This window comes from Rhinatrema bivittatum, chromosome 6 (assembly GCF_901001135.1).
Source record: "Rhinatrema bivittatum chromosome 6, aRhiBiv1.1, whole genome shotgun sequence".
In the NCBI taxonomy this organism is placed as follows: Eukaryota; Metazoa; Chordata; class Amphibia; order Gymnophiona; family Rhinatrematidae; genus Rhinatrema; species Rhinatrema bivittatum.
The window spans coordinates 13351126-13363732 of NC_042620.1; the positions used below are offsets into that span (position 1 = coordinate 13351126).

Below are 12607 nucleotides of genomic sequence, written 5' to 3' on the forward strand. Positions count from 1 at the left end.
GTAGCGGGGATCTGAAGGCTGGGTGCTAACGGGGAGGGGGCTTCAGTAGAAAGTGCTCACTGCAGCTGCAGAATGTAGCGGGGATCTGAAGGCCTGGTGCTAACGGGGAGGGGGCTTCAGTAGAAAGTGCTCACTGCAGCTGCAGAATGTAGCAGGGATCTGAAGGCCGGGTGCTAACGGGGAGGGGGCTTCAGTAGAAAGTGCTCACTGCAGCTGCAGAATGTAGCAGGGATCTGAAGGCCGGGTGCTAACGGGGAGGGGACTTCAGTAGAAAGTGCTCACTGCAGCTGCAGAATGTAGCAGGGATCTGAAGGCCGGGTGCTAACGGGGAGGGGGCTTCAGTAGAAAGTGCTCACTGCAGCTGCAGAATGTAGCAGGGATCTGAAGGCTGGGTGCTAACGGGGAGGGGGCTTCAGAGGGGATTGGAAACTTGGATATGCTTGAGGTAGAGGAGGGGGTCAAATCTCAACTCCCCCCTTTTGTCGTTCCCTTTCTAAACTCTCCTATCTTTCTCATCAATTCTATCATCCTTCTCTCCACCTACCACTCTCCCATCTCCCCTTGGTTTCTGCTGGGTTTGATTTCCAAACTCACAGGTCCAGTTTTTCTGCTGCTACTACAGGATCACTCCATTAACTGCTGGGCCCTGACTTTTGAAAATGGAGAAGGACAGGAGCTCAGCAGCAGCAGCAGAGCTGGGAGTGGCGGACACGGGTTCAGGAAGAGAAGAGAGATGACAGATACAGGTGAGCTTGTAAGGATGGTGGGGGAGTAAAACAGAATACCAGGCCTTAGTAATAAACCAGGAGAAAGTGTAACCAACAGTTTTGAAATTGTTTTAAAACACACTTCTTTCTACCTGCAGCGTTATCTCTAGCTGTTATCACCAACTAACAGTTCCATCCCACCCACTTTCTGTCTTGGCCAGATCCTTCTCAAGCTCATTATAGTGAAACAATGCCTGCGCTCAGATCTGGCTGAAGGGGCCGTTCTCTCCTGCCAGCTTTGCCACAACCGACCTAGGGATCTCACCTAGAAAATGTGAGCAATTCTGGAAGCAGAGCCAAAGGTGGAGACCACCCCTACAGGAGAACTGAGCAAGAGGGGCAGAGGAAGGTAGGATGCTCTTTTCAGAAGATTCGATCATCCATAGGTAGAACTGGGCAGCAGGTAGAAGACCCTGGAAATCAGATCGTGGGTGAAGTCCCTCTACCTTGACCCCTCTGCAGAGTCCCGGAGTGCCAGAGCAGCGCCCCTTTGAAGTGGATTGCTAAATCGGGCTCCTTCTTGGCTCAGTTGCACGCCTCTTTGGCAGTTGCCTATGCCTAAATCCAGGCTTGTAGGGGACTAACATCAGAGGAATAGATTTGGATTGCAGAGAGACAGAAAAGTTAAATACCTACCAAAATCCATAACTAGTACAGGACTCCCTCCACAGAGGTCCGAGAGGGCTGGCTAGGAAAGTAACAGAAATTCTAAAGCAAAGTTGGGACAGCCAGGGTAAATTATGCTGAACGATGAAAATCCTTCAGCAAGACAGAAAATACTTTTCTTACGCTTCTAGATGTCTCTGGCCACTATGACATCTTCCTCTTAGTGCCTGAGAATGTTCTAAGCTTTAGATTGTGTGCTCATGTGTGTTCCAGAAGCACGGCACGTCATAGGATAGTCACCAACTGGCAGCAGAAGCGCACATTAATGAGAGAGAAAATGGGGGATAAGTGGGAAACTCGGGTAATAACGAAGAGGTAGGTTTGAAAAGCGTTGCTCATGCAAAAACAGCCCGTGTGTGGGCCCGCATATTTTAAGAAGCCGGGAAGGGCATGCATACATGACTAAGGAGGCGGAAAAGGGGCAGGTCATGGGTGTTCCACAAATTTTGCACAGGCAACACACGTGAGCCCGGGACAGACAGAGAGAGAGAGTCTCGTGTAGAGTCAGTCTATATATGCACCACTCTGGAGGGGCACTGGAAGTGGGGTGGGTGTTGCTACAGACACATTCAGGGGTATTCATGGTAAAATTGACATCAGTAAAGAATTGTAGACCTTATAAGTGATGAGAAGAAGTAGATTTGTAGAATGCAGCCAGCACTGCAATGAACAAATCAACTCCTCTTGTCAGACTTCTCACCACTTCTAAGGACTAGAATTCTTTACTGATGTCAGTTTTACTATGAATACCCCTGAATGTCTCTGTAACACCCCCCACCCCGCTTCCAAGTGCCCTCTAGAGTGGTGCATATATAGAGAGAGTCAGTGCCCTCTCTCTCTCTCACTCCCTCCCTTTCCGAGTGCGCAAGATACACGTGTAAAGCCTGTAGCAGTACGCGCGTTTATGGGCGCACGCGTGTTCCCTAAAATATACCCAAGAGATCCATATTCGAAAACCCACTCAGTAGGAAAAATAACCGGCAAACGTATTTATTATCTATTTATAATTATAACATTTCCAACAAAATGGACATTAATATAGAGCTTAGAGCCATAAAAGAAGAAAAAACATGGTAAATTGAATATACATTCACCAATATAACAATATATCCAGTAATATAATTATCTTACAAAGAGTAAATGAAGAACTAAAAAATCAAAATGGCTCCCATTAGGCCACAATCATTACGAGAACAGAAAAAGCAAAGGCAATAACGTGAATCACTGGGGGGACATTTCAGTGACCATCTAATGATAGGATCAGCACTGAAGACTCTCTTCTGATCTAACAAATATGTAGCTGATCGGGGAGAAGAAAAGGTATCGGATCCCAACACATCGCACAGCGCATTTCCAAGGCCAGCGAAGTGCCAAGGGGCCACTGCAAGAAAACCCATCCTTCTATCTTGTGTTACTTTAGAAACAGCAGGGTAAGTCCATCTTCTTTTGCCATAGAACAAAGCCTGACTCTTTCATAAATGCATTTTTATAATCGGATTTAAATCTTGCTCAAACAACAGGGAAGCCAGTAAGGTTCCCCTCACATCTTCCATCTGTCCTGGACTCTCCTCTCCAGTATCGCCGAAACATCCAGACTGTCTGATGAAATGGGGCTTTCCAAAAGTTGCCCCCCTTGACTTCCACCTCTTCTCCTTCCAGGTAAAAAAATACTTTCTTCCTTTCCAGCAAGAAGACCCGAAATTTCAACAAAATAATTCTCAAGTCTCTCATTGTTATTATTATTTAGTTGATTTCCACTCCGCTTTTTCAGGCTCTTCAAAACAGATTACGCTCTGTCTCCCCAGAGGGCTCACAATCTAAGGGGGTCATTTACTGAGCTGTGCATGCACACAATTTTCTAATGCATGTAAAGCTGTTCATCTCTAGGTAATCCTAGACAAGTAAAATAAGGTGACTTCCTGAAGCCGCGTTATTTCCAAAATGAGAAATATAACTTACCTGATAATTTCCTTTTCTTTAATCTGTACAAATGGGTTCAGGTCCAGCGGGTTAGGCACCTCTACCAGCAGATGGAGACGGAGCAAACTGACGTCACAGTATATACACCGCTGCAGTGACATCAGCCCGCTAGTATTTTCTTCAAAAGCAACTGTGACAAATTAGCAAAAACTTGATTAAAAACACAACCATTTCAGTACTCAGCCAACATGAAACACTGAGCTCAGACAAGAAATACATTAACAATAGTCTAGGGACAGGAGTAACACTTATCAGTAATCCCTGGAACATGTAGCCACACAGGAGGACTATAATACGATCATACAGCAGCCAAGGGCTGGAAGCTGAATCCATCTGTCTAGATTAAAAAAAAGGAAATTATCAGGTAAGTAGTAATTTCTCATTTCCTAGCACCTAGACAGATGGATTCAGAACCAGTGGGATGTGCCAAAGCCACTCCCGAATAGGGTGGGAGGCTGCCTGTCATCTAGTCAAAACCACACGTGCAAAGGTTGCGTCCTCCCAGGCCTGCACATCCAGGAGTGGGGACCACGTCGCAGCTCGGCAAATGTCAACAGGAGACAACAATCTAACTCCATCCATGACACTACCTGAGCTGTAATGGAATAAGCTCTAGCCTGAGTAGGCAACAGGGTTCCTCAACGTTGCCATTAGATCTACACAGGGTGGCCCCCACCGAGCGCAAATGCGAAGAAAGGCTTCGTCCGTGAGCTCCCATTCCCCTGGATTTATGCAATGTTGACTGAGAAAGTCCGCTCGAATGTTGTTGACCCCGGCAATGTGGAAGGCGGCTATACTGAACAAGTTCCGTTTCACCCAAGAGATCAACAACTGAGCTTCCAACGCAACTGATTGACTCCTCGTTTCTCCTTGTCGGTTGATATAAGCCACCGTGGTTGCATTGTCGGAGAGGATGCGTACAGACTTGCCTCGTAGTATTGGAAGAAAAGCCTGCAGAGCTAACCGCACCGCTCAAGTCTCTAGACGGTTGATGGACCAAAGTGCCTCCTGCGGGGACCACCTGCCCTGCACCGTGATCCGCTGACAAACCGCCCTCCAACCATACCAGCTGGCATCCGTGGTGACCACCGTCCAATCCGGAATAACCAAGGGTACACCCTGCCGTAGGTTGTCCCGGTTGAGCCACCAGGTCAGGCTGGAGCGAGCGTATCCCTGCAATGGTAACGGAATGCGAAACTGTTCTGAAACTGGGTTCCAGCGGGAAAGCAACGTGGATTGCAAAGGCCTCATATGAGCGAAAGACCAAGGAACCAATTCCAGAGTCGATGTCATGGAACCCAGCACCTGTAAATAATCCCAAACTATTGGAGGAGACTTGGCTAATAAGGTCTGAACCTGACCTTGAAGTTTGATCACCCGTTCTTCCGTGAGGGAGACCATACCTCGCTGGGTGTCGAACAAAGCTCCCAAAAACTCCAAGGACTGTGTGGGAGTCAGTCGACTTTTGGACAGGTTGACTACCCAACCAAGGTTGCGTAGCAACTGTAGTACCCGACGGACCGCTTCCTGACACTGCAGCTCCGACTTCGCTCGAATCAGCCAATCGTCCAAATACAGGTGGACCAGATATCCTTCCCTGCGGAGCTGTGCTGCCACCACTACTATGATTTTGGTGAAGGTTCTGGGAGCCGTGGCCAGACCGAATGGGAGTGCCTGGAACTGATAGTGATGCCCCAAAATGGAGAAAAGTAGGAAACACTGATGGTCTGGCCGGATGCCGATATGTAGATAGGCTTCGGTGAGATCCAGAGATGCCAGATATTCCCCCTGTCGCACCGACACAATGACTGATCTTAGCGTTTCCATCCGGAATCAAGGAATCCACAAGCATTTGTTGACCCGCTTGAGATCCAGAATGGGTCGAAAAGTTCCTTCTTTCTTGGGGACCACAAAATAAATGGAGTATTGGCCCCTTCGAAGCTCCTCCGACGGTACTGGAATGATGGCTCTGAGATCAAGCAACCGCTGCAGAGTGTCCTGAACCACTGCGCGCTTTGGCATTGGTGCGCAGGGGGAGACCATGAACCGCTGACGGGGCATACATGCAAAATCTAACGCGTAACCGTGTTTTATCACAGTGAGTACCCACTGATCCAACGTTATCTTGACCCATTCCTCGTAAAACATTCTTAGTCTGCTGCCCACGACTGGGACCGAGGAATGAGCCGGCGGCCCATCATTGTGAGGCCTTCCCACTCGGTGCCCCCTGTCTGGATCCGGGTCTACCAAACCTCCTCCCCCGAAAGGATGGAGTGTAGGACTGTTTTCTATTGGCATTGTGATGAAAGGAAGAACCCGAACCTCTGGATGTCCGGGTCCGGCGACCTCCTTGAAACCGAGACCTGGAAGTGAAAGACCCTCTCGACTTCAGCTTATCCTCCGAAAGGTGATGCCCTTTGTTCTCACCCAAGGACTGAACGAGGTCCTCCAGCTCCTTGCCGATAAGAAGTTTATCTTTAAATGGCAAGGAACCTAGCTGGGCCTTCGACGAGACGTCCGCAGCCCAGTTCCGAAGCCACAAGAGACACCGATCGGATACCGCTGACCCCATGGTTCTGGCCGATGTGTGAGGTAAGTCATGAAAGGCATCCACACTGTAGGCAATGACCGCCTCCAGATGACCCGCCTCTAGGGCTTCTTTCTGGGATAAGGACTCGCTGGCCAGGAGCTGTTGAACCCAACGAAGACCTGCTCGCAACGAAAAATTACTACATATCGCCGCCCGAATCCCTAGGGCGGAGACTTCAAATATCCTTTTAAGTTGGAATTCCAGCTTACAATCCTGCAGGTCCTTCAGGGCCGTGCCCCCGGTGACCGGAATGGTGGTCTTCTTAGTGACTGCCGTCATGGCTGAATCCACCTTCGGAACCCTCAAAAGTTCCAAAGCCTCCTCAGGTACGGGATAAAGCTTATCCATGGCCTTCGCCACCTTCAGTCCCAAATCCAGAGTGTCCCACTCCTTAAAACGTAAGTCCGTGGCTGAGAAATGAAAAGGGAAAGCGGTAGGAGGGCCCTGGAGCCCCAATACCACAGGGTCTGTAGCGCCCAGGCGAGACTCCTCCTGCGGAAGCTGAATACCTAGTTTCCCCAGGATAGCCGGGATAAGCGGTCCTAGCTCATCCCTGCGAAAAAGACGGACTACCTTTGGATCATCCCTGTCCGCCCCATGGGCTCCCTTCAGCCCTGCTTGTTGCTGCCCTGCTTCTCCCTCCACTCCCCTCGGGGGCTGAGAGGTCCCCTCCAGCTCTTCCTAGTCATCTGACTCTGAAGGGGAGGAATCTGTGTCAACCACCTGTGCTCTCAAGGGCTTCAGGCGCTGGACCGGGCTGTGAATCCCCCAAAGTAGGTCTCTTCTTTGCTGCCTTGCAGGTCCTAAATGCCTTATGCATAAGGAGCACGAAATCAGAAGAAAAAGAAGACTACGATGAAGAATCATCTCCCGTCCCTGTAACATCCGGGTCAGTCTGTGGCTTGCCTCCAACTGCAGACCTGTCCCCCTCAGGGACTCCGCGCTGCGGGGACAAACGGGGAGGAAAAACTTCCTCCCTCTGCAATGCTGGCGCCGCCTGGGATGGAGACAAAATGGCGCCCGGAGGCAGGGTCGCTGACCCTGAGGCATTCAAAATGGCGCCCGTTCCTGTGCTGTCCAGGAACGGGGCAGGGATCGCCTCCGGTAGCTGCCCAACTGCGCCCATAATGGACTGGACCCAAATCAGGATTCCCTTCGGAGCCGCCAAGGCACCTTCGCCGCCGAAGACACACACGGTGTACAAATTTTCCCTCGACAGGCACAGGCCCGACACGCAGCCCGACGCGGCATGGTAGGGACGAAAAATTAACCCCCGCACCTGAAAACGCGGCGAGATGGCCTAAAAAAAAAACCCCTCGCGATCGGAGCGGCTCACGGAGCCAAATGGCGCAAAAACAAAAAAATGACACTTTATTTTTGTAAAAGTACCTGTCCGGCGCCTCTGGGTCCTGAACCTACAGGGGGGAGTGAGCCAGGCTCGCTGGTGTCACCCCCAGTAGCGGTATGTGCTGGATAACAGATCCTCAACCCCCAACACCCACCGCCTCTGAAACCAGGGAGGATGGTCCCCTCAAGACCTCACAATCCCCTGGGAGGTGGGAGACCTTGACCTGCAGGAACACACTGCGGTCAGTCTCTGTTCCTGCTTTATTTCTTTTACTTTATCTCTTTTTTTTTTTTTTTTAATTTGCCTAACCCTGACTAACTACGCTAGGCCCTAACTCAGACTGTAGGTTTGGCCCGTCTTCCACCTGCTGGAGATGGAGAAGAATACTGCCAGACTGTAGGTGGCACCAGCCCAGTTAAGGCGGAGTTTGTTGTTAAACTTCTGTCTCCATCTGCTAGAGGGGGGGCCAAACCTAGGAGTCTGGACTGATCCGGGTACGTACAGGGAACAGGCTTTGGGGAGTGCTTCAGAGGGGGTACTGTTATGCCCCTGTCCACGGACCCCATCCCACAGACAGGCCCTCACCTTTTTTCAAGCAGCAGGCATGCTGCAGCCCTCTCCGCAGCCTGGACTGCTGCCAAGTCGCGCTTCTCTCCTTCTTCGCGGCCAGTTGCGCTCGTCTCCTGTGCTGCTGGAGCCGCGCTGCTGTCTTCTCCTTCGGGAGAATCCCTTTGTGGGGATTCCTCCCTCCTCCGCGGCTTGAACGCTGCTGCCGGTGTTCCCCTTCATGGCTAGGAGCCGCAGCTGCTCTCCTCTTCTTCGGGGCTTGGGACACCCCGGTGCAGCTCCTCTTCGGCGGCAGGAGCCACCTCCGACCTACCTCTTCCTCACCAACACGGCAGGACGCTGCTGTAGGCCTCGGCTCCACCTACCTGTCTCCAAAGCTCTCTCTAGGGGCGGGCCACGTGCCGCTCTCCTATTTTTAAAGGGCCATAGACAGGAAGTCCTCCTGTTCCCTCCTGATGACGTCTTCAGGGCTCTTCCTGGTCTTGCCCTATATAAAGGCCCTGCTTCAGTCCTGCAGTGCCTTTGGATGGAGTTATGACTGCTCCATAATCCATCCTCAGAGTTTCACTCTCCATAGAGTTACACCGCATCCATCATGGTCCATCTTGCTGCTCCCGTCTGGAAGAGTTCGTGTGCCGTGACTTCTTCTTCCTGATGTCTGTCCGATGCTCCAGGTTCCATCCCTCATCAGATCATCTTCATGGTATTTTCCAGCCCTTGGCTTCCCTTCCGTAGCCTCGGGGTTCCTCGTCCGTATCTAGATGTCTCAGATGTTCCTGTCACCCAGAAGTCCAGATGTCCTCTGTTCAGCTATCCAGATGTCCAGGTGTCCTTCGTCCTGATGTCCGTCGTTCTCTTCTCTACGACCTTCTGATCTCTACTCATCCAGTAGTCCACTCTTCCTGTGTCCAGCGTCCCAGATGTTCAGAGACCCTGATGTCCAGTTGTCTTCTCGTTCTGAGATCCAGATGTCCAGGTGTCCAGATGTCCAGGTGACCTGCGCTTGAAGCTTCCCCTCTTGAATACCTTCTTCTATCTCTCGTTCCTGAAGTATCCGCCAGCAGCCTTGCCGGCCCCCGGATTTCTCTTCCAGTCATCCTTCGTAGAAGTGTCTGGTGTCCCCGGTGTCAGTCTTCAGGTGACCGGAATCATCTCCGGTTGGACTTCTCTCAAGTGCTGCCCACACCCTCTTTTCCGTCCTGTGCTCGTCCCGCTCTCCGCGTGGTCCACGACCAGCCTTCCAGGTTGTGTAGAGCGCGCAGCGGGACAGGGTGTTCCGTGACCAGACCACCCTGGGCTGTGTAGGGCGCCCTGAGGGACAGCACTCTCCCAAGTCTCCAAGAGTCTCATCTTGTCCAAGTCTTTGAGTGCATCCCCTCGTTCAAGTCTTCGAGTGTCTCTCCTCGTTCAAGTCTTCAAGATTATCGTCTTGTCCAAGTCTCCACGTCTTCAAAAGTCTTGTCTCGTCCAGTCCAGGAGTCCTCTTCTCGTCCAAGTTCCAGGAGTCCTAGTTTTCCTATGTACCCTGACTCTTTGACTCTCTCGGGTCTGGAATCTCTTACTCTGGTACCTTGCCTCAGAGTTTCCAGCCCTCTGTCATCTCTAGTACGTGTTGGTTCAACAGAGGGTTGACCCACTTCGTCCTCCTCCTATGTTCTTGCTCACCTGCCTTGGGGTGTGTCTTTGGGCTCCTCCCTGAGCCACCTCGGAGCCCAAGAGCTCACACTCTCTCAGAAGCAAGCGTTCGCGCCTCCATGCCCTTCCCAGAGTTCCCTGGGTGCGTTCATAACAGAGGGTTTACAGTCAAGTTTGTATCTGAGGCAAAAGAGAGTGTTAGCAGCTTCTCTGCTTCACAGCCCCTGCTCTAACCACTAGGCTATTCCTGCTACACCAGGAATTTCAATGTATGACTCAAGAGCTGGTGTAAAGGAAAATTAGTTTCTTACCTGATAATTTTCGTTCCTGTAGTACCAAGGATCAGTCCAGGATACCTGGGTTGTGACTCCGCACCAGTAGATGGAGACAGACTAAAACTTGTGGGCGGAGCATATATGCCCCTGTGCCAGTCACAGCCCCTCAGTCATACGTAATGTCAAAGTAGACAAAAGCCAAAAGGCAACCATAACTAACCATACAAACTTGGTAGGGAAACGAAAGAAATCCAACACCCCTACAGGAACCAGACTCCCAAACCGGGAGAGCGAATCAACAAGGGTCAGCGTAGTGAAAGAAACAATAAAGAGCGGACTCTCCATTACTATAGCGCAGCACTGTGGGCGGGATCCTGGACTGATCCTTGGTACTACAGGAACGAAAATTATCAGGTAAGAAACTAATTTTCCTTTCCCTGTACGTACCAGGATCAGTCCAGGACACCTGGGATGTACCAGAGCTAACTTACCGAGGGTGGGAAGCAGAGAGTCCCGCTCGGAGTACCCTCTCTCCAAAACCCCCAGCTTCAGTAGCCTGAACATCCAACCGGTAATGTGTAATGAAGGTATGCAACGACTTCCAGGTAGCCGCCCTGCAAAGCTCTTGAGGCGACACCTGAGAAGATTCCGCCCAAGACGCAGCGTGAGACTGCGTCGAATGAGCCCGAAGACCCACCGGCGGCGATTTTCCACGCAGAAGATACGCAGAACCAATGGCTTTCTTGAGCCAACGGGCAATTGTCGTGCGGGACGCCGCAGCACCTTTCTTTGGACCCGAAGTCAACACAAACAGATGATCCGTCACCCGAAACGGATTAGTAACCTCTAGATAGCGAAGAAGGGACCTCCGCACATCTAGTTTTCTCAAGTCTTTCGTTTTCGGGTCCGAAGAGTCCCCAACCATGAAAGCGGGAAGTTCAATCGACTGATTCAAATGGAACGACGACACAACCTTAGGAAGGAAGGAGGGAACCGTCCGCAAGGAAACCCCCGAATTGGAGATGCGCAAGAAGGGCTCCCTATAGGACAACGCCTGTAATTCTGAAACACGACGGGCCGATGCAATCGCCACCAGGAATACGGTCTTCAACGTGAGATCCTTGAGCGTAGAACGTTTCAGGGGCTCAAACGGCGCTGAGCATACGGCTGAGAGTACCCAGTTGAGGTTCCAAGACGGGCAAGGGGGCCGCAACGGAGGACGGAGGTGCTTAGCTCCCCTAAGAAAGCGGGAGATATCTGGGTGGAGAGCCAGAGAGACTCTCCGGACCTTACCTCGCAAACAACCAAGCGCCGCCACTTGGACCCGAAGGGAATTGCACGCTAAACCTTTGGCGAGCCCCGCCTGGAGAAACGCCAAAATATCAGAAATAGAAGCGGAAGTGGGATTCAGACCCCGCTCCGCGCACCATTCCTCAAAAACTACCCAGACCCGAACATAAGCCAGGGAAGTAGACTGTTTTCGGGATCTCAGCAACGTAGTAACGACCGCATCCGAGTAGCCTTTTCTTTTCAACCGGTACCTCTCAAAAGCCATGCCGCGAGACAGAAGTGATCCGCATCCTCCAAACAGACGGGGCCGGCGCCACCATGATCACGTTGGACGGGTGCAATTCTATGCGCCGCAGAATCTTGCCGATCATGGGCCACGGTGGGAACACATACAGAAGCACATCCATAGGCCAGGGAAGCACCAACGCGTCGACTCCCTCTGCGCCCCTTTCGCGACGTCGACTGTAAAATCTCGGAGCCTTTGCGCTGTGCCACGTGGCCATCAGATCCATGTGGGGCGTTCCCCCAAGTCTTGCAGATGAAAAGAAACGCCTCGTCCGCCAGCTCCCACTCTCCGGGATCCAGACGGTGACGGCTGAGAAAATCCGCCTGGACGTTGTCGACTCCTGCAATGTGGGACGCAGCGAGATGGCTGAGATGCCGCTCTGCCCAGAGCATCAAGAGCTGCGCCTCCTCCGCCACTAGAGGACTTCTTGTCCCGCCCTGGCGATTGATGTAAGCCACGGTGGTAGCGTTGTCCGACAATACCCGGACCGCCTGTCCGTGTACTAGGGGTAGAAAAGCATGCAGCGCCAGACGGACCGCTCTGGTCTCCAGCCGGTTGATAGACCACCGGGTCTGCGACTCTGACCACAGACCCTGAACCGACTTCCCTTGGCACACTGCCCCCCAGCCGGAAAGACTGGCATCCGTGGTCACCACCAACCAGTCGGGCACCAGAAGGGATACTCCACAGGAGAGATGCTTGGAATCCAGCCACCAGCTCAGGCTGGCTCGCGCCTGACCCTCGAGAGGGAGAGGTAGATAAAAAAACCTCGGAAACCGGTTTCCAGCGGGAAAGCAATGAGGACTGCAGCGGTTGTAGATGAGCGAACGCCCAAGGGACTAACGCCAGAGTGGACGCCATAGACCCCAGAACCGTCAGGTAAACGCAGACTCGTGGCCGGTGTAGCGACAGAAGACGTAGCACCTGAGACTGCAGTTTGCATATCCGTTCCTGAGAGAGAATCACTTTGCCTCGCTTCGTGTCGAAAAGGGCTCCAAGATACTCCAAGGACTGAGAAGGTTCGAGATGACTCTTGTTGTAGTTGACCACCCAGCCCAGGGACTGCAAGAGCTGTAACACCCTGGTCACCGCCTGCTGACACAGACTCTGAGACTTCGCTCGGAGTAGCCAATCGTTGAGGTAAGGGTGAACCAGCAGGCCTTCCCGCCGCAACTGCGCCGCCACGACCACCATTACTTTTGT

General features: G+C 52.0%; 1 protein-coding gene across 27 annotated transcripts in view; it reads right to left on the reverse strand.

Annotated features, from left to right (window-relative positions):
- The window catches only part of CATIP (ciliogenesis associated TTC17 interacting protein), a 169192-nt gene that overhangs the window by 71485 nt on the left and 85100 nt on the right, over window positions 1–12607 (reverse strand). The window lies entirely within an intron of this gene.